The sequence below is a fragment of the Triticum urartu genome, chromosome 2 (genome assembly GCF_003073215.2).
Source record: "Triticum urartu cultivar G1812 chromosome 2, Tu2.1, whole genome shotgun sequence".
Taxonomy (NCBI): Eukaryota; Viridiplantae; Streptophyta; class Magnoliopsida; order Poales; family Poaceae; genus Triticum; species Triticum urartu.
This window is the reverse complement of record NC_053023.1, coordinates 12,487,402-12,510,060: the sequence shown is the minus strand read 5'-3', so window position 1 is coordinate 12,510,060 and position 22,659 is coordinate 12,487,402.

Below are 22,659 nucleotides of genomic sequence, written 5' to 3'. Positions count from 1 at the left end.
AACAAGGTAGTATTCAAACGTATATCACAGGCACACGGCCAGGATGCAAGAAAGAAAATACGGCCACGTGAAATTGTAATAACGGGCCGAGCAGCGCAAACCTCTGAATGCGAAGTTCCTCGAAACGACCGCTAAGCTCGCAGAAATCATACGTCGGAGTAACTTAGTAGGGCCAGGCGCCATCCGATGACTACATGGCAGTCCCGTCTGGTGGTTCAAGCACTGAGATGAGGCCAAGTAGAGCGTCTCAGCATGTGGATTATCAGATGGGAAGGACCGACGTGAGGCAACGAAGCGTCCGCGTGTTCAATGGACAAGGCGCCACCCGGCGACAAGTGCTCGTGTTCCCAGCGTCGTGAAAGCACGCGTAAGTACCGTGGCCAAAAGACGGGCTGCAGAACCAGGGAACGGTTCCGATTGTATCATGGACACCGCGTGGTCTGGTGTTCATCTGTACAGAAGGCTTAGGAAAACGAGACAGGGACCCAGTCTTATGGAACCACCAGCATCCGCATAGAGAAACATGCGCGCTTGAGCTGTTCTCTGCTTGAGCGGCGAGAGGAACTGAAGTCTAGCGCGTACTGCCCCAAAACGGGAAAACGGCCTCACATCGAAGAGGGGTTAGCGCCTCTTGATCGGGAGGGGTTGCGCGTACTGCAGAAGGACGGAACGGACGCCTACCGGGTCGTCTGGTTAGAGCACTCGCTATACGGACAACACGTTTCCCATAGTATCACCGGAGCAAAGGCGTTGAACATTGTATATAACGAAGGATCGATAACCGCTCAGTAAGCCGTCGTCAAGCTGCGCATGTGCACGCAAAGGCCGTTTCCACAGAAAAAGTGGTACGCTTCAGGCGTGTTGGTATGCGCGTACCGGGGCTGAAAAACGAGACGAAACGGACCTACCTACGGTCGAAACGGGGGTCCTGTTCATCGGGAGGGGTGTGGCGTACCGCAAAACGGGACTCCACGGATACTGTTCATCTCCACCGTCGACCTCCTCCAGCCTCCACGGGCTACCGTCGACCTCCTCCAGCCTCCACGGGCTCCTGTTCATCCAGCCTCCACCGCGCGCTACTCCACCGGCTACTGTTCAACCACCCCTCCACGGGCACCCTCCACCGTCTACTGTTCATCCAGCCCTCCACACCACGGGGTCCTGTTCAACCACCCCTCCACGGGCACCCCTCCACCGTCTACTGTTCATCCAGCCCTCCACCACACCACGGGGTCCTGTTCATCCAGAGGCAACGCCACCGCTCACTGTTCATCCAAACCCCCCCCCCCCCGCAACGCTCACTGTTCATCCAGAGGACATCGATCGGCTTCAGTTAGCAGCAGTAGCGAAGGAATCGCTCGATCGGGTTCAGTTAACAGCCATCGATCGATCGCTCGGGTTCAGTAACGTAGCCTGCAGTGCAATCGCTCGGGTTCAGTTAGAGCCCAACGCCTCGCTCGGGTTCAGTTAGAGCCAATGCCTCGCACACACGCTGTACGTGTATGAGAGAAACGCGCATCGCTCGCCCCCGACCTCCCACCGTAACCAGGAACTCCCCGAAATTTTCCTCGCCCTCCCTTCTACCACGGTTTTTTCGTCATGGACGGCCCAAAGAATGTCATGCAGCTGCGTCTCGGCCCGCCCAGGACGAAAAGCCCATTTTCTGTCATGATTTTTTGTCATAGAAGTAGGAGCCCACCACATCTATGATGATACCGGGTTTTGTCACAATTATCGTCATAGAAGTGTCATATGTATGACAGAAAAAAAATCGTTCGGCCCAAAATGTCACGGATGTGTCTTTTTTTGTAGTGTATCTTCTGTAGTCTCACCGAGTAAGTTCTAAATTTTACAAAGGGAGGGAGAAAATCTAAAAGACGCTTGGTATAGAATTTGCAATGCTCAAAATAGATCTACCAGGAAGCAATCTACTTCCGTTCTTCTTCGCAATTTTTATGTAGGCGCTAACTCCTTGGCACAGATATATCCTTGATACCATTACCGGAGGGAACTTCTTGGGTAGCCATACTTTTGATTCTTATAATGCTATGATAGATTTGTTTGGCTCACCACCTCTTTTGGTTAATGGAACTATGTTAACTTTGGAGCATGTAATGCAAAAACTTGAATTATTGAAATAAAGTTGCTACCATTGAGTTAATTGAAAATTTCGATAAAAAGATCCACAACCAAATTACCCAATATGGATCTAAAGTAGGAGTAACTTTGAAAAATATTAAAGAGAAGGAACCTATAGTTAATGAAAGAATAAATCATGATTCCACTAGAATCGATAAACTTGAGGGTATCATTACCAACTTGGGAACCGCTTTTTCTTCCGTAAAGAATACTCCAAGTCCCACTAAAATTGCCAAGCTTATGTATGTTCCTAAAAATAAGGGTGAATCCTCTAGTAAGGAAACTGCGGATCTCAAATCTATAAGTATTCATCCCAATCTTTTTGCTATCATTAAGGAACCATTTGTTACAAATGAATTTTTCGATCTTGTGCCTAAAAGTTTGATAATCAATAAAAAGTAAAGAAATTCCTAAGGATGGTAGATGCCTCATTGAAGAATTACCTACCAAAGATGGCAATACCTAGATCTATCCTTGCTTTTTATGCCTAGCTAGGGGCGTTAAACGATAGCGCTTGTTGGGAGGCAACCCAATTTTATTTTTATTCCTTGTTTGCTCCTGTTTAGTAATAAATAATTTATCTAGCTCTGTTTTTTTTGTGTTTAATTAGTGTTTGTGCCAAGTAGAACCGTTGGGAAGACTTGGGGAAAGTCTTGTTAATCTTGCTGTAAAAAACAGAAACTTTAGCGCTCACGAGAACTGCTGCCATTTTTATTTAGAAAGTGCTATTTAGTTAATTATTTTTGAAGATGATTAATAGATAAATTCCTCACGTCCAGAAATTTATTTTAGAATTTTTGGGGTTCCAGATCTTGCGCTAGCTACAGATTACTACAGACTGTTCTGTTTTTGACAGATTCTGTTTTTCGTGTGTTGTTTGCTTATTTTGATGAATCTATGGCTAGTAAAATAGTTTATAAACCATAGAGAAGTTGGAATACAGTAGGTTTAACACCAATATAAATAAAGAATGAGTTCATTACAGTACCTTGAAGTGGTCTTTTTTTTTCTTTCGCTAACGGAGCTCATGAGATTTTCTACTTTAAGTTTTGTGTTGTGAAGTTTTCAAGTTTTGGGTAAAGATTTGATGGATTATGGAACAAGGAGTGGCAAGAGCCTAAGATTGGGGATGCCCATGGAACCCCCAAGATAATCTAAGGACACCTAAAAGCCAAAGCTTGGGGATTCCCCGGAAGGCATCCCCTCTTTTCGTCTACTTCTATCGGTAACTTTACTTGGAGCTATATTTTTATTCACCATATGATATGTGTTTTGCTTGGAGCATCTTGTATAATTTGGGTCTTTTATTTTTACTTTACCACAAACATCCTTGTTGTACACACCTTTTGAGAGAGCCATACATGATCTGGAATTTGTTAGAATACTCTATGTGCTTCGCTTATATCATTTGAGTTATATAGTTTTGCTCTAGTACTTCACTTATATCTTTTAGAGCACGGTGGTGGATTTATTTTATAGAAACTATTGATCTCTCATGCTTCACTTAGATTATTTTGAGAGTCTTAAATAGCATGGTAATTTGCTTAAATAATCCTAATATACTAGGTGTTCGAGGTGAATAAATTTTTTCTTATGAGTGTTTTGAATACTAAGAGAAGTTTGATGCTTGATAACTGTTTTGAGATATGGAGGTAATAATATCAAAGTCGTGCTGGTTGAGTAGTTGTGAATTTGAGAAATGCTTGTGTTGAAGGTTGTAAGCCCCGTAGCATGCACGTATGGTAAACGTTGTGTAACAAATTTGAAACATGAGGTGTTATTTGATTGTCTTCCTTATGAGTGGCGGTCGGGGACGAGCGATGGTCTTTTCCTACCAATCTATCCCCCTAGGAGCATGCGCGTCGTGCTTTGGGTTTTGATGACTTGTAGATTTTTGCAATAAGTATGTGAGTTCTTTATGACTAATGTTGAGTCCATGGATTATACGCACTCTCACCCTTCCATCATTGCTAGCCTCTTCGGTACCGTGCATTGCCCTTTCTCACATTGAGAGTTGGTGCAAACTTTGTCGGTGCATCCAAACCCCGTGATATGATACGCTCTTTCATGCATAAACCTCCTTATATCTTCCTCAAAATAGCCACCATACCTACCTATTATGGCATTTCCATAGCCATTCCGAGATATATTGCCATGCAACTTTCCACCATTCCGTTCATCATGTCACATTCATGATTGTCATATTGCTTTGCATGATCATGTAGTTGACATAGTATTTGTGGCAAAGCCACCATTCATAATTCTTTCATACATGTCACTCTTGGTTCATTGCATATCCCGGTACACCGCCGGAGGCATTCATATAGAGTCATATCTTGTTCTAAGTATCAAGTTGTAATCATTGAGTTGTAAATAAATAGAAGTGTGATGATCATCATTAATAGAGCATTGTCCCAAATAAAAAAAGAGAAGGCATAAAAAAGAGAAGGCCAAAAAAATAAAAGGGACAATGCTACTATCCTTTGCCACACTTGTGCTTCAAAGTAGCACCATAATCTTCATGATAGAGAGTCCTTTGTTTTGTCACTTTCATATACAGTGGGAATTTTTCATTATAGAACTTCGCTTGTATATTCCAACAATGGGCCTCCTCAAGTTCCCTAGGTCTTTGTGAGCAAGCAAGTTGGATGCACACCCACTTAGTTTCTTTTGTTGAGCTTTCATACATTTATAGCTCAAGTGCATCCGTTGCATGGCAATCCCTACTTCTTGCATTAACATCAATCGATGGGCATCTCCATAGCCCATTGATTAGCCTCGTTGATGTGAGACTTTCTTCCTTTTTGTCTTCTCCACATAACCCCCATCATCATATTCTATTCCCCCCATAGTGCTATGTCCATGGTCGCGCTCATATATTGCCTAAAAGTTTATAGGTTTGAGATTACTAAAGTATGAAACAATTGCTTGGCTTGTCATCGGGGTTGTGCATGATGAGAGTATTTTTGTGTGACGAAAATGGAGCATGACTAAACTATATGATTTTGTAGGGATGAACTTTCTTTGGCCATGTTATTTTGAGAAGACATAATTGCTTAGTTACTATGCTTGAAGTATTATTATTTTTATGTCAATATGAACTTTTATCTTGAATCTTTCGGATCTGAATATTCATGCCACAATTAAGAAGAATTACATTGAAATTATGCCAAGTAGCACTCCGCATCAAAAATTCTGTTTTTATCATTTACCTACTCGAGGACGAGCAGGAATTAAGCTTGGGGATGCTTGATACGTCTCCAACATATCTATAATTTTTGATTGCTCCATGCTATATTATCTACTGTTTTGGACATTATTGGGCTTTATTATCCACTTTTATATTATTTTTGAGACTAACCTATTAACCGGAGGCCCAGCCCAGAATTAATGTTTTTTCCTATTTTAGGGTTTCGAAGAAAAGGAATATCAAATGGAGTCCAAATGGAATGAAACCTTCGGGAACGTGATTTTCTCACCGAACATGAGCCAGGAGACTTGGACCCAACGTCAAGAAACAAAAGAGGAAGCCACGAGGTAGGGGGGCGCGCCTACCCCCCAGGCGCGCCCTCCACCATCGTGGGCCCCTTGTTGCTCCACCGACATACTCCTTCCTCCTATATATACCTACATACCCCCAAACGATCAGATACAAAGCCAAAACCCTAATTCCAGCCCCGTAACTTTTTGTATCCATGAGATCCCATCTTGGCGCCTGTTCCGAAGCTCCACCGGAGGGGGTATCCGTCACGGAGATCAACACCATAGCCTCTCCGATGAAGTGTGAGTAGTTTACCTCAGACCTTCGGGTCCATAGTTATTAGCTAGATGGCTTCTTCTCTCTTTTTGGATCTCAATACAATGTTCTCCCCCTCTCTTGTGGAGATCTATTCGATGTAATCTTCTTTTTGCGGTGTGTTTGTTGAGACCGATGAATTGTGGGTTTATGATCAAGATCTATGAACAATATTTGAATCTTCTCTGAATTCTTTTATGTATGATTGGTTATCTTTGCAAGTCTCTTCGAATTATCAGTTTGGTTTGGCCTACTAGATTGATCTTTCTTGCAATGGGAGAAGTGCTTAGCTTTGGGTTCAATCTTGCGGTGTCCTTTCCCAGTGACAGTAGCGCCAGCAAGGCACGTATTGTATTGTTTCCATCGAGGATAACAAGAGTTTTTTATCATATGCATGAATTTATCCCTCTACATCATGTCATCTTGCTTAAGCTTTACTCTGTTCTCTTGAACTTAATACTCTAGATGCATGCTGGATAGCGGTCGATGAGTGGAGTAATAGTAAGTAGATGCAGGCAGGAGTCGGTCTACTTGTCACGGACGTGATGCCTATATACATGATCATGCCTAGATATTCTCATAACTATGCTCAATTCTGTCAATTGCTCAACAGTAATTCGTTCACCCACCGTAAAATACTTATGCTCTTGAGAGAAGCCACTAGTGAAACCTATGGCCCCCGGGTCTATCTTCATCATATTAATCTTCCAATACTTAGTTATTTCCTTTTCTTTTTACTTTGCTTTTATTTTACTTTGCATCTTTATCACAAAAATACCAAAAATATTATCTTATCATATCTATCATATCTCACTCTCGTAAGTGACCGTGAAGGGATTGACAACCCCTTATCGCGTTGGTTGTGAGGAGTTATTTGCTTTGTGCAGGTACTAGGGGACGCACGCGCAACCTCCTACTAGATTGATACCTTGGTTCTCAAAAACTGAGGGAAATACTTACACTACTTTGCTGCATCATCCTTTCCTCTTCAGGGAAATCCAACGCAGTGCTCAAAAGGTAGCAATTATGAACTTTTATATTATTTTTGGGACTAACCTATTAACCCAGAGCCCAGTGCCAATTTTTGTTTTTCGTTGTTTTAGAGTATCGCAGAAAAGGAAAATCAAACGGAATCCAATTGACCTGAAACTTGACGGAACTTATTTTTGGACCAGTAGAAGCCCACGGAGTATCAGAGTTGGACTAGCAGAGTCCCGGGCTGCCCACGAGGGTGGGGGGCGCGCCCACCCCCTGGGCGCGCCCCCTGCCTCGTGGACAGCCCGGAGGTCCACCGACGTACTTCTTCCTCCCATATATACCCATATACCCTAAAAACTTCGGGGAGCAGAATAGATCGGGAGTTCCGCCGCCAGAAGCCTTTGTATCCATCGAAAACTAATCTAGACCCGTTCCGGCACCCTGCCGGAGGGGGTAATTATCGGATGTGGGGTTCCGGCAAACCCTTAAGGTTCGAACAGTGGGGTGCGCGCGAAGTCTTTTCCTCCCACCGATCTACGCCCTAGCATGCTAAGATCTCGCGGACGAACTCGATGAACTTGCAACATAGAAGACACAAGATTTATACTGGTTCGGGCCACCGTTGTGGTGTAATACCCTACTCCAGTGTGGTGGTGGTGGATTGCCTCTAGGGCTGATGATGAACAATACAAGGGGAAGAACAGCCTCCTGAGGTTGAGGTGTTCTTGTGCCTGGCTAACTTGTGTGTGTGGGGATGATCTTCAGGCTCCCCCTGCCTATGGTGGTGGCTAGTCCTATTTATAGAGGCCCTGGTCCTCTTCCCAAATATTGAGCGGGAAGGGAGCCAACAACGGTAGGCAATTTTGAAGGGGGACAGCTAGTACAAGCCATCCTGAAAAAAGTGGTCTTCGCCTGCAAAAGGCTCTGGTGGTGACGCCTTCTTGGGCTCCACGATGACCTCCGTCTTGCCGTTCTTCTGGTCTTGGTCTTGTTGCACCAAAATGGAAACCTTTGCCTGATGCCTCGTTACTCCTCGCCTGCGCTGGTCTCCTTAGCACCAAAGAGGAAACAAGGACGCTGCGCACACTGGTGCCCGCCTGGTATCGATCGTCATGGCTCACGTCACAAGAGCCTCATGAGGTTGGCCTCGCCTTGATATCTTTGCTCCTCGTGAACCTCCCTGACTAGGCCACTCCAGAAGAGGTCTTGTGTCGTCCGCCTTGTGAGGGTCTTGGATGTCTTGTTGATGAAGATGGGTCGTACGGCTTGCTGCCTTAGCCCCGCCGCGGGCCGCAGGCAGGCAAGTCTGGGGACCCCCGTTCCCAGAACGCCGACAGTAGCCCCCAGGCCCCAAAATCTTGCGGCCTCGGTTGATGATACGTCTCCGTCGTATCTATAATTTTTGATTGTTCCATGCCAATATTATACTACTTTCATATACTTTTGGCAACTTTTTATACTATTTTTGAGACTAACATATTGATCCAGTGCCCAGTGCCGTTCCTGTTTGTTGCATGTTTTTTGTTTCGCAGAAAATCCATATCAAACGGAGTCCAAACGGGATAAAAACTGACGGAGATTTTTTTGGAATATATGTGATTTTTGGGAAGAAATCAACGCGAGACGATGCCCGAGGGGGCCAGCGAGAGAGGGGGCGCGCCCAGGGGGCGCTGACCTCGTGGACACCCTGTAAGCATTGATGCCTTCTTATCGAGCAAGCTAATAGAATACGGTAGAATATACAGTCGGAGTTAAGATAGAGAGAGAAATCTGAAACGAACGAGAGAGACAGAGAACACATCCATATAGACAGGAGATACCTCTCATGCCAGGAGGCCATGGACCACAGGGAACCCTTTACCATCCAGCGGAGCGCACGCTCGAGAAAGAGAGAGAATACCTCACTGCTTCGTTGGCACCGTCGAGTGCCACCGGGGCCACATATCACCACATCTTTACACACAACTATAAGATCACAATCTTCCCCGGTACAGAGAGATAATATTACCGCTGTAATCACTAAAATAGATAGAGATATATATATAGTCCATGATGATGGCTTATCCTGTGATGTAGAAGTAGATAGATATATACTAATATATATAGATATAGATAAATTGGTTGGAGTTAGATATATAGATAGCTCCGTCTATGCTGCTCTCACAGATGTCGGCAACGTGAGGCGATTCACTGTATGGGTTGCAATCATGTTCTCGATTATAGTGGGTTGGTGGCGTGAAACGACTAAGTAGGTTGTTTGCGTATGGGATAAAGAGGACTTGATGCTTTAATGCTATGGTTGGGTTTTACCTTAATGATCTTTAGTAGTTGCGGATGCTTGCTAGAGTTCCAATCATAAGTGCATATGATCCAAGTAGAGAAAGTATGTTAGCTTATGCCTCTCCCTCATATAAAATTGCAATAATGATTACCGGTCTAGTTATCGATTGCCTAGGGACAAATAACTTTCTCGTAACAAAAAGCTCTTTACTAAAACTAACTTAGTTGTGTCTTTATCTAAACAGCCCCTACTTTTTATTTACTTGATCTTTATTATCTTGCAAACCTATCCAACAACACCTACAAAGTACTTCTAGTTTCATACTTGTTCTAGGTAAAGCGAACGTCAAGCGTGCGTAGAGTTGTATCGGTGGTCGATAGAACTTGAGGGAATATTTGTTCTACCTTTAGCTCCTCATTGGGTTCGACACTCTTACTTATCGAAAACTGTTGTGATCCCCTATACTTGTGGGTTATCAAGACCTTTTTCTGGCGCCGTTGCCGGGGAGCAATAGCGTGGGGTGAATATTCTCGTGTGTGCTTGTTTGCTTTATCACTAAGTAATTTTTATTTGCTGTTCTTAGTTGTTTTCTATCTTTAGTTATGGGTAGGAAACGCAAAATACCAAAAAAATTAGTTGTACCTACTGAACCAATGGTTGAAGAACCACTCAAAATCTATCACACTCCTGAAGCTTATTACTTGGATCATCTTCGATCCCTTGTGCTCGTCGCTGAAACCCCAACTAGGTTAGTCGAGGAATATCTTTAGATGAGCATGCTTGTTATGTGCGACACCGTATATCTGAAAAAGGGAAACTTTTACTGTGTCAAATTCATCGTTTGCAATGCTATGCTTGGAATTTATGTGAAATATATGATTTTACTTGTTGTTCTAAAAACCCTAAGAAACACCTTCCCTATCAATGTGAGTTTAGTGATAATGGAATCATATCTTAGTATGCTAAAGGTGTTTACAGTTACTATGATGTTCAACAAATTGAAGAATTTTTTGCTTTTCAGGGTGCTTATGAAATTGCTTCTTTGATTAAAAAGTATGACGCTACTCTTTACAAATCTGAAAATTTTGCCATACTTAAATATTGCTATGATAAGTATGCTTCTAATGCCTATGTTGAACCATATACGGAGGATTACCTCCGCTGTCCAAGAAGAGACTAATATTTTGCAGGAGTCTATGGAAGAAGAAATTGATGAGACTGTGAGCTCATTGGATGAAAAAGATGATGAGGAGAGCGAAGACAAAAGGAGGAACGTGGGTTAGCTACCCGTTCCCACCTTCTAATGAGAGTAACTCTTCACTCATACATTGTTTTAATTTCCTTCGTGATTACCGAAGATGATTGCTATGATGATTGTTATGATCCGTTGATTCTCTTGAAATATCCTTTTTGATGATGCTTGCTATGCTTGTGCAGATGGCCATATGAATTAATGCTTATGGAGATGAAATTGCTATAGTTCCTTATGTTAACATGATTGTGCTATTGCACCCCACAATGATAGTCCTATTATCTTTTTGTGAATTCAAACTACACTATATCGGAGAAAGTTTGTGCCTTATTAAGGATTATATATTGATGGTTGCCTTTTACTTACACATGATGATTTTGATAGATATAATATGCATGTGCTTGCTTCTCTAGTTGCCAATTATATATGATAGGAACTATATCCACCTCTCTATGTTTCCAATACGATAAAATTGCAAGAAACTGTTTATACTGTGCATAATTGTTCTTTATGACATGCGATGCATATGAAGAGAGGTTAGACTTCGTTGTTACATGATATATGTTACTTTGTGCTCACTACTAAATTATAAATCATTTTTAATTAAAATTAGCTTTGATATACCTTGGGATCCGGGTGGATTCACTACTTGAGCACTATATGCCTAGCTTAATGGCTTTAAAGAAAGCGCTGCCAGGGAGACAACCCGGAAGTTTTAGAGAGTCATTTATTTCTGTTGTGTGCTTTTATAAGGTTTAAAATTAAAAATAATGTGCCAAGGTTTGCCTTTAGGATATTTACATTTGCTTGATGCTTTGTATGGTGCAGGACAGAAACTTTGGCTGTAGTGCGTGATTTTACATTTTTAGCTGGATCGTCAAATGGTTCTGATTATTTTTGCACTGTCTTTCTGTACAAATATTTTATTTTTCCTAATTTTCGCATAATTTTTCAAGTATCCGAAGTATGGTGAATGTTCAGATTATTACAGACTGTTCTGTTTTAGACAGATTCTATTTTTGATGCATAGTTTGCTTGTTTTGATGAAACTATCGAATTTATATCAGTGGATTAAGCCATGAAAAAGTTATATTACAGTAAACACAATGCAAAAATAAAATATGAATTGGTTTGCAACAGTACTTAGAGTAGTGATTTGCTTTATTATACTAACGGATCTTACCGAGTTTTCTGTTGAAGTTTTGTGTGGATGAAGTGTTCGATGATCGAGAAGGTCTCGATGTGAGAAGAAGGAAGAGAGGCAAGAGCTCAAGCTTGGGGATGCCCGAGGCACCCCAAGTAAATATTCAAGGAGACTCAGCGTCTAAGCTTGGGGATGCCCCGGAAGGCATCCCCTCTTTCTTCAACAAGTATCGGTATGTTTTCGGATTCGTTTTGTTCATGCGATATGTGCAATCTTGGAGCGTCTTTTGCATTTAGTTTTCATTTTCTTTTATGCACCATGCTGGTATGAGATAGTCCTTGGTTGATTTATAGAATGCTCTATGCACTTCACTTATATCTTTTGAGTATGGCTTTATAGAATGCTTCATGTGCTTCACTTATATCATTTGAAGTTTGGATTGCCTGTTTCTCTTTACATAGAAAACTGCCATTTGTAGAATGCTCTTTTGCTTCACTTATATTTGTTAGAGCGTGGGCATATCTTTTGTAGAAAGAATTAAACTCTCTTGCTTCACTTATATCTATTTAGAGAGATGACAGGAATTGGTCATTCACATGGTTAGTCATAAAATCCTACATAAAACTTGTAGATCACTGAATATGATATGTTTGATTCCTTGCAATAGTTTTGCGATATAAAGATGGTGATATTAGAGTCATGCTAGTGGGTAGTTGTGGATTAGTAGAAATACTTGTGTTGAGGTTTGTGATTCCGTAGCATGCACGTATGGTGAACCGTTATGTAACGAAGTCGGAGCATGATTTATTTTATTGAATTGTCTTCTTATGAGTGCGGTCGGGGACGAGCGATGGTCTTTTCTACCATCTATCCCCCCTAGAGCATGCGCGTAGTACTCTTTGTTTCGATGCTAATAGACTTTTGCAATAAGTATGTGAGTTCTTTCGACTAATGTTGAGTCCATGGATTATACGCACTTTCACACCTTCCATCATTGCTAGCCTCTCTAGTATCGCGCAACTTTCGCCGGTACCATAAACCCACCATATACCTTCCTCAAAACAGCCACCATACCTACCTATCATGGCATTTCCATAGCCATTCCGAGATATATTGCCATCCCACTTCCATCATCGTCATATACATGACTTGAGCATTTATTGTCATATTGCTTTGCATGATCGTACGATAGCTAGCATGATATTTTCATGGCTTGTCCGTTTTTTGATGTCATTGCTACGCTAGATCATTGCACATCCCGGTACACCGCCGGAGGCATTCATATAGAGTCATATCTTTGTTCTAGTATCGAGTTGTAAGTAAATAAAAGTGTGATGATCATCATTATTAGAGCATTGCCAGTGAGGAAAGGATGATGGAGACTATGATTCCCCCACAAGTCGGGATGAGACTCCGGATGAAAAAAGAAAAAAAGAAAAAAGAGAAGGCCCAAAAAAAAAATAAAAAAATGAGAGAAAAAGAGAGAAGGGCAATGTTACTATCCTTTTACCACACTTGTGCTTCAGAGTAGCACCATGTTCTTCATATAGAGAGTCTCTTGAGTTATTGCTTTCATATACTAGTGGGAATTTTCATTATAGAACTTGGCTTGTATATTCCAACGATGGGCTTCCTCAAATGCCCTAGGTCTTCATGAGCAAATAAGTAGGATGCACACCCACTTAGTTTAAGTTTGAGCTTTCATATACTTATAGCTCTAGTGCATCCGTTGCATGGCAATCCCTACTCACTCACATTGATATCTATTGATGGGCATCTCCATAGCCAGTTGATACGCCTAGTTGATGTGAGATTATCTTCTCCTTTTTGTCTTCTCCACCATCATATTCTATTTCACCTATAGTGCCATGTCCATGGCTCACGCTCATGTATTGCGTGAAAGTTGAAAAGGTTTGAGAACGTCAAAAGTATGAAACAATTTCTTGGCTTGTCATCGGGGTTGTGCATGATGTGAATATTTTGTATGGTGAAGATGGAGCATAGCCAGACTATATGATTTTGTAGGGATAACTTTCTTTGGCCATGTTATTTTAAAAAGACATGATTGCTTTATTAGTAGGCTTGAAGTATTATTGTTTTTATGTCAAATGATAGACTATTGCTTTGAATCACTTGTGTCTTAATATTCATGCCATGATTAGATATGTGATCAAGATTATGCTAGGTAGCATTCCACATCAAAAATTATCTTTGTTATCATTTACCCACTCGAGGATGAGCAGAAATTAAGCTTGGGGATGCTGATACGTCTCCGTCGTATCTATAATTTTTGATTGTTCCATGCCAATATTCTATAACTTTCATATACTTTTGGCAACTTTTTATACTATTTTTTGGACTAACATATTGATCCAGTGTCCAGTGCCAGTTCCTGTTTGTTGCATGTTTTTCGTTTCGCAGAATATCCATATCAAACAGAGTCCAAACAGAACAAAAACTGACGAAGATTTTTTTGGGAATATATGTGATTTTTGGGAAGAAAAATCCACGCAAGACGATGCCCGAGGGGGCCACGAGGAAGGGCGCGCGCCCCTGACCCTTGTGGACACCCCGTAAGGCGGTTGATGCCCTTCTTTCACCGCAAGAAAGTTAATATCCGGATAGAGATCGTGTTAAAATTTTAGCCCAATCGGAGTTACGGATCTCCGGGAATATAAGAAACGGTGAAAGGGTAGAATCTGAGAACGCAGAAACAGAGAGATAGATCCAATCTCGGAGGGGCTCTCGCCCCTCCCATGCCATGGAGGACATGGACCAGAGGGGAAACCCTTCTCCCATCTAGGGAGGAGGTAAAGGAAGAAGAATTAGGAGGGGGCTCTCTCCCCCTCGCTTCCGGTGGCACCGGAGTGCCACCGGGGGCCATCATCATCACCACAATCTTCACCAACAACTTCACCGCCATCATCACCAACTCTTCCCCCCTCTATGCAGCGGTGTAACCTCTCTCTTACCCGCTGTAATATCTACTTAAACATGGTGCTCAACGCTATATATTATTTCCCAATGATGTATGGCTATCTTTTGATGTTTGAGTAGATCCGTTTTGTCCTATGGGTTATTTGATGATCGTGATTGGTTGGAGTTGCATGTTTTATTATTGATGTTGTCCTATGGTGCTCTCCGTGTCGCGCAAGCGTGAGGGATTCCCGCTGTAGGGTTTGTAATATGTTCATGATTTTCTTATGGTGGGTGGCGTGAGTGACAGAAGCACAGACCCGAGTAAGTAGGTTGTTTGTGTATGGGATAAAGAGGACTTGATTCTTTAATGCTATGGTTGGGCTTTACCTTAATGATCTTTAATAGTTATGGATGCTTGCTAGAGTTCCAATCATAAGAGCATATGATCCAAGTAGAGAAAGTATGTTAGCTTATGCCTCTCCCTCATATAAAATTGCAATAATGATTACCGGTCTAGTTATCGATTGCCTAGGGAAAAATAACTTTCTCGTGACAAAAAGCTCTCTACTAAAACTAACTTAGTTGTGTCTTTATCTAAACAGCCCCTACTTTTTATTTACTTGATCTTTATTATCTTGCAAACCTATCCAAAACACCTACAAAGCACTTCTAGTTTCATAATTGTTCTAGGTAAAGCGAACGTCAAGCGTGCGTAGAGTTGTATCAGTGGTTGATAGAACTTGAGAGAATATTTGTTCTACCTTTAGCTCCTCGTTGGGTTCGACACTCTTACTTATCGAAAACTGTTGCGATCCCCTATACTTGTTGGTTATCAGTTGATGCGTGGCGGTTGATTGGACGTGGGCGTCTCCGCTTGCCCACGCCGCCTCGGCAACTGCTCGACCTGACAAAAGGCTGGCGCAGTCAGCACTTGCCTTCGTTGCTTCTTCCTCGCCTTGCTCCAGATCCCCTTCCTTGCTCTCCGCCACCGCTATCTCCAGATCCGCTCCAATCTCATCCCGTAGCTGCGATCCATGTCACCGCGCAAGGCCAAGGCTTCCTCAGCACCGGCTTGGTATGAGCCGGCCCTTGAGGTGCCCACCGTCGCGAAGAAGATCCTCGCCTCTGTGCGCCTGCTGATGGCGGGCAAGAGCAATGACTGGGGGAAGACCGAGCTCCGGCTTTCCTCCGACGTGCCGAGCCTGAGGAAAGCACCTTCTTCCCCTTCTTCTCGAGCACGTCGCCGTCAGTCGTGGTTCCTCCTTCTGATCTTTTACGAAGTTCGACTACGGGCTGCAGGCATTGCATCTCCATCCATCTGTTCCTCCTGTCCATCTTTGCCTACTACTGTGAGGCGTACCTGGGCGTGATGCCATCTGTGGCGCTCTACGCATTTCTTCTTCCTCCGTGTTAGCGAGGGTCACATCTCCGGATGCGCTAACTGGTCGCATCTGGCAAGGCCAACTCGATCTCGAGCACCGGGAAGAGGGCCGACAACATTCAGTCCAAATGGGTCATGATGGATGCCAAGTGCGCCGATCCGTGTCTAGCGTTGCCTACGGTGGCGCCCTCTCTTCACGAGGGATGGCCCAGAGCGGAGCTTGCTGATGAGAGGGCCTCGTTAGTGTTGGGGCAGATGGTGACCGACCTGAAGCCGGGCAATGCGAGGGCGACAAAGGTGACGGGGGTCATGCTTCTGAGGGAGTTCTTGACCCTGCGAGTAGCTCCACTCCAGGCGCGTTCACGCCCCCTTGTGGGAGCTTGAAGAAGAGGGGAACATGACCCGCCTGAGGCCAGGGGCCCTGCCTGACAATGAATTGGCCGCTGTCCTGCGCCTCATAGTTGGGGACAACCAGGAGTACCCACCAAGCGCCTTCGTCCCCTTGTCCCAACACAAGGATCGGGAGGAATTCGTCGTCTCCAGGCTGACCTTTGACGCGCGTGGGTTGGTGCCGCCAGCGCTCCTGGGAACCCCCGCGGCACCTAAACCGGGGGAGGTGTCTTCTGACGAGCCCCGTGGGGAGGGGGAAGAGGAGGTGGACCCGGAGAAGACTCTGGAAGATGTGGGGGAGACTTCCCCTCTTAGTAAGGCCGAGATCCTTCGCGCCCTTCCTGACGATGCCGAGGCCGACGTTCGCCAAAGGGAGAGGGAGCAGCCCCCCATCCCGACAAGGGGTAGGTCGTCATTGGTGCCTCGCGATGCCGCCTCTGCCCCAATGCTGTCAGGCTTCAGGCTTCCTAAGCGAAAGTATGTCCCGGTGGATCAGTAAGTGTCTCAAGCTTTGCCTTGTCCCTGTTTGCACTCTTCATTTCCTGATGCTGGCCCTTGGTTGGTCAGGCCGACGTCTTCTGCAAAGAAGATGAAGGAGCATGCGGCGTCCATGCCTCCTTCCTCAGAGAAAGGGGTAGCAGCGCCTGCGTATCCCCGGCCCGGTCGTCCTCGTGGGGCCAAGAGGAGCATTGCCATGCGGAACCAGCCCCCATGGCCCTGCTAGCTCCGGAGGTGCCGACGCCTGGCACGGCCGATGAGGTTCCAGCTGCTCCGGACAACGCGGTCTCCCAGACCCTAGTGACGATGTCGCCTCCTCCCATTGCTGCACCTCCACTCCTAGGTTCTTCTGCTCCTGTTGCTACTCGGGAACGTGCTCTCTCGGAGATGACCCGGCTACAGGCGGATCTGCTGGGCGCAGACCCACGCCTTGTGACCGGGCGTCTGGAGCTGGCCTTAGGCCTGCTCCATTCCGACTTGGCGGTTGGCGCGACGCTTGGCTAGGCTGCTGCGGCTTCTGAGAAGGAGAAGCAAAGTGTCGCCAACACTGCAGCCGATGGTGAGATGGCGTTAAAAGACGCCAAGGCCGCCCACGACCGCTGCTAGGTGCTGGAGGACGAGCTGCAGGGCCTGCGTGCCAAGCACGCCGAAGAAGCATGCTGCCACCAAGCGAGGGAGGAGAAAATGAAGGCCCGGGAGGATGCCGTCAAGAACCATGATGCTGAGTTGGCGGAGTTGGGGCGGGCGCAGGCCGCCGAGCGCAACCGGTTGGAAGAGCTCGAGCGGGAGGAAAATGCGAGGGAGGCCGAACTCGACACCAAGGCACGAGTCCTGACCGAAGACCGTGCGGCCTTTGCCGATCTCGAGAAGAGGTCCCACAAGGCACTGAAGACGTTCTACGAGCACGGCCTGGAGAAGTCGTTGGCCGCCGACGAGAACGGCCCCGCCCGACTGCTTCCTCTCTTGGTGCAGGCGCTCGAGGAAGTCGTTGATGGCATTGGTCCTATGGCGGAGGCGGAAGCTCGCATCCTGTCTTCAGCTGTGTTGACTCGCATCTTCAGCCACCTGCACCTTCGTGACCCCAGCGCTTGCCTTGACGGGCTGCTGGAGCCTGTGGCTAGAGACCAATACGAGGCTGCCACCACAGCCGTGCAAGGTCAGGTGGAGGCCTTGCTGAAAAAGTTCCACGGCTTTGTCTCCGCTCCTCTGTTTGGTGATGTCGCCGATCCCGCGACTAGTGGTGAAGGTGAAGACAACGTCGCTCACGAGGTAGCTCCTTCCGCAGGTGATGGCGACATCCATGGGTCACCTACGGTGTCGGTGTACAAAAAGAGGGGTACACTTTTTGTACCCCTATAACTGTGCACGGGCAGTCCGAGCCGCGGGCACCACCACACCAAGCAAGGCAAGGGAGGTGAGCCAGGGTAAGACCGAAGCTCAAGGGAACTAGAACGACGCCAAGGCCAAGACCACGAAGAGCAAAGGGGATGAAGCGGACTCCCCCGGCAAGATCCTTGCCGGCGGACAGTTCTAGCAGCCCCAGCAAGACCCTTGCCGTGGCGACTCGTCCCGCGCCTACGGAGCAAATCACCCTTGAGTCCACTGCCCCCAAAGGGCAAGGATTCGGGAGACATCCCCATGGCAACATGCAGATCTTTGTGAAGACATTCTAGATCAGATACGCACTAAGGAGACGACAACCCTTGGCGGGATCCCAGCTGAGGAAGACCGCAAGGCCCCCGGCAAGCGCCTTGCCGGGGATGACAGCAGGTGCCTCGGCAAGACCCTTGCCGGGGCCCCGGCAAGGCCCTTACCGAGGACACCCGCAGGGCCACCATCAGGCCCACGCTGACTAAGACTCCACCACCGCATGCATGCAGCTGCCGACCCAACCAGTTGTGCAGGCACCTGCGTGGCGGCATGCGGATCTTCGTGAAGACCCATCACTGCGCCACTTCAGCTGCCTGCCAACCTACATGGCATCTCAGGCATCGCTGGCCAGGGCGCATGTCGACACAAGAAGGAGCGGCAACAGACAAGAAAGATCTCTCCCCCGTCCCCGATAAAGCAAGGACACCTAAGCAAGACACATTAAATGCACCTTGTCCTGTAATGCGAGGGATAACCTCGCATCACTGTACCCTTTCCACCTCCTGTGTGCCACTGTGGTAACCCCTTTTCTATAAAAGGAGGCCCGAGGAGACCAGGAGAAGGATTCGGCTTTTTGGAGCTCCTCGCGCCCCATGGCTAGCTCAAGAACAGAGATATACAACGCACCAAAGCAGGAGTAGGGTTTTACGCATCCTTGCGGCCCGAACCTGGATAAACGAACTGTGTGCTACCTGCTTGATCCGCTCTTCTCACGACCCCAGGCCCCGCTAACCGTAGTAGGGATTCTCGTGATCCCATAGGTGTCGTTCCCACCGACATCTTTGGCGCGCTAGGTAGGGGGCGCAGTTGTGAGCATCGGCTCTAGCAGTTAGTTCGGCGCTTCTTCATCATCATGGCGCCCAAGAAGAAGTCGACGGTGGCGGTTGGCCAGTCGGAAGCCACAGCCCGTCCCGACGCGGGCGAGCAGCGGACCGGTCGCAGAAAGGACCCGGGGCGCTGCTCGCGAACACCAACACCATCCCAGCAGCCGGAGTTTGGGAGGCGGCGATGTTTGTGCGCCTGGTAACGGGCCACACGTCGCCAAATCCAAAGGCGGAGCCAAGCTTCGCGGGTGGAGCGGGGCCTTCCAAGGTCATCGCCGCCCCGCCCGAAGGCGATGCGAGGGCCTCCAAGACTCCCACGCTGGCTCAACAGCGCGCTCCTCCCAGGCAGCTGCGACGAATGGCGTAATCACGCCGAAGATCCCGGGCGTCGCCGCGGGAAGAGCCCGAGCGCCACTCCCAGGACGTAGAAGACCTGCCTCACTCGCCGAGGCGCTGGTGAAAACGGCATGCGACCGCGGGGTCATGATAGAGCTCCTTCTGACATGGTCAGAAGTCGAAGCGCGTCGCGATCCGTGCAGGTTTCGCTGCCACCGAACGCCAGCAGAGGCCCTGGCGTGCCGCAGTTGCTCCTCGACTTTCCTCCCACTACGGGGAAACTCGACGAATGGAGAGCCACTATCCGAAGCCTTGTTGCGGTGGCCAAAAAAGACGAACCAAGTCCAGTGGAGCCCCCGGGACGACACTTCGATGGAGTCCCACGGACCAGTGGCGGAAAAGCCGGCGGCGCCGCGACCACGGTGCATTCACCTCTTTCCCATCCGGTACTGCGGACGCCGGCTCGTCGCGACATCGCGGGCGACGCCATCTCCATAGCATCGTCTGACCCGCGGACCCACTGTGACCCAGCGCCAAGTTCTTCGGGAACGAGCCCATGAAGACGCTCGAACCACTATCGAGCGCCTGGCGCGGAGCGCGCCACCAGTCAGACAGGCGAGCAGGGCCTGCTGTGAACCACCCGGCCCCGGAGAGCCCTGGAGGCTACCTTACGAGGTAGGCTGTCCGGCTTTTACCCGTGAGCTGCGGCAGTTCCAGTGGCCCACTCACCGCACCTTCAAACCTGACGTTGGCGAAAAGTAGCGGCAAGACTCACCCGTCTGAGTTCCTCAGCATCTACACCATCGCGATGCAAGCCGCCGGAGCCCGCGACGATAAGGTGCTTGCGAATTACTTTCCATTGGCTCTTAAACCCAACGCCATGTCGTGGTTGATGCACTTGCCGGTAGACTCTATTTCCTCCTGGTCGGATTTGTGCCATGAGTTTGTGGGCGCCTTTACTGGGGTCACCAAGCCCATGGCCAAGCAAGCGACCTGCATGTCATTCCCCAGAAGGGAGGCGAGAGTCTGCGCAAGTATATAATACAGAGGTTCAGCCGGGTACAGTACAATATCCTGATGTTCACCCTGCCGCCATCATCAGCGCGTTCCATTCAGAACGTGCGTAACCGCAAAGATGCGCGAAGAAACTGGCAATGAACAAAGGTGAAAGATGTGGCAGAACTCTATGTCTTGCTGACAGATGTGCCCGAGCTGAAGAGGGAAGGAAGTACCCCGGCGAAGATGCCGGCGTGGAAACCGACTCCTCAGATGAGGATACTGCCGCCCCGGCGAAGAAAGGCCGACGCCGCAACAGGAAGAGGAAAGGTAAAGTTGTGCTTGCCGTCGAGGGATCTGGCGACTCCGGCTCTGCCAAGAAAACCAAGGCAGATGACCCCGGCAAGGAAATTGCCGGATGGGTCGCCTGCCGGGCCTTGGTGGCTGCCGAGAAGCGAGGAAACTCCGACAAGCAATACTGCAAGATCCATCGCACCAAAGGCCATGATCTCCAGAACTGCCGATAGGTTGAGCTCCTTGCTGAGAAGCAGAGGGCTGAACATGAGAGGCCGGACAAGGAGAAAGGCCAGGATGGTGCTGAGGGGTCGGCAAGAAGCATGATGGCCAGGCAGGGCCGTCGCGGCAAAGATAAACAGCAGGAGAGGCCCGCCCGGGGCCGTGACAAAAAGCCAGAAGACGATGATCACGAAGAGGACGATGAGTCTGGTGACCAAGAATTTCAGAAAGCTACAGAGGCCATGTGCGTCGATGGCGGTGCCTCGCTGCATACCTCTCACCGCCAGCTTAAACAGTGGGCGCGTGAGATTACAGCGGCGGAAGTCGTTTGATGCCCAAAGGCCGCTGAAGTGGTCCAGCACACCTATCATTTTTGACACTGAGGATCACCCTGATCGCACTACTGCAGTCGGGTGCTTGCCATTGTTGGTTTCACCAACAATACGCAACCTCAAGGTGACAAAGATGCTAGTCGATGGCGGGGCCGGTCTGAACTTAATCTCGCCTGCCGTGATCGAGAAATTGCAGATTCCTGATGAAGACCTCGAAGAGACGGGCACGTTTCAGGGGGTCAACCCGGGAAGAAGTCAACCAAAGGGAAAGGTCACGTTGCCCGTGACTTTTGGGAGTGATCTGAACTACAGGACAGAAAGGATTGTGTTCGACGTTGCCAAGATCCCCTTGCCTTACAACGGGATCCTTGGCCGCCCAGCGCTGGCCAAGTTCATGGCGGCGTCACATTACGCCTACAACACCCTGAAGATGCCGGGGCCTGTGACGATCATCACCGTCCCATCAGACAAGAAGGATGCGCTAATTTGCGCTGACCAACTCTACCAACAAGCAGTTGCAGCAGCCGCCACTGCTAAGGCGCTTGCTCCTGCCGCTGGAGCCCCGGGAAGGCAAAAGAAGAAGACCGGTGAGACCTCAGGCACCCACTCCGGCAAGCGCACCTCTTCGGAGTGTAGCGCTCCCGTCGAGGACGTGCCAGAGAGCTCCGCCGACAGAAACAAGAAGTCCAGGGCCACACCGCCGGGAACCAAGAAGGTTTCTGTCAAGGAGGACGGCACGGGAGGAGCTTTTACCATAAGCTCCACCCTTGACGACAAATAGGAAGACGCGCTCGTCACCTTCCTGCGGGCGAATGTCGATGTGTTTGCATGGCAAGCATCCGACATCCCCGGCGTTCCCAGGGAGGTGATTGAGCACCACCTTGCTGTCTGTCCTCATGCGCGGCCCGTCAAGCAGAAGGTCAGAAAGCAAGCTTTGGAACGACAAGAGTTCATCACAGAGGAGATCCGGAAACTGGAAGCAGCGGGTTTGGTAAGAGGAGTGCTCCATCCAACGTGGTTGGCCAATCCGGTGGTAGTGCGCAAGGCAAATGGGAAGTGGAGGCTGTGTATTGATTACACAGATATTAATAAGGCTTGTCCCAAAGACCCCTTCCCGTTGCCGCGCATCGACCAGATTGTTGACTCCACAGCTGGGTGTGATCTGTTGTCATTCCTCGATGCCTACTCCGGCTACCACCAGATCTTCATGACAAGGGAAGATGAAGA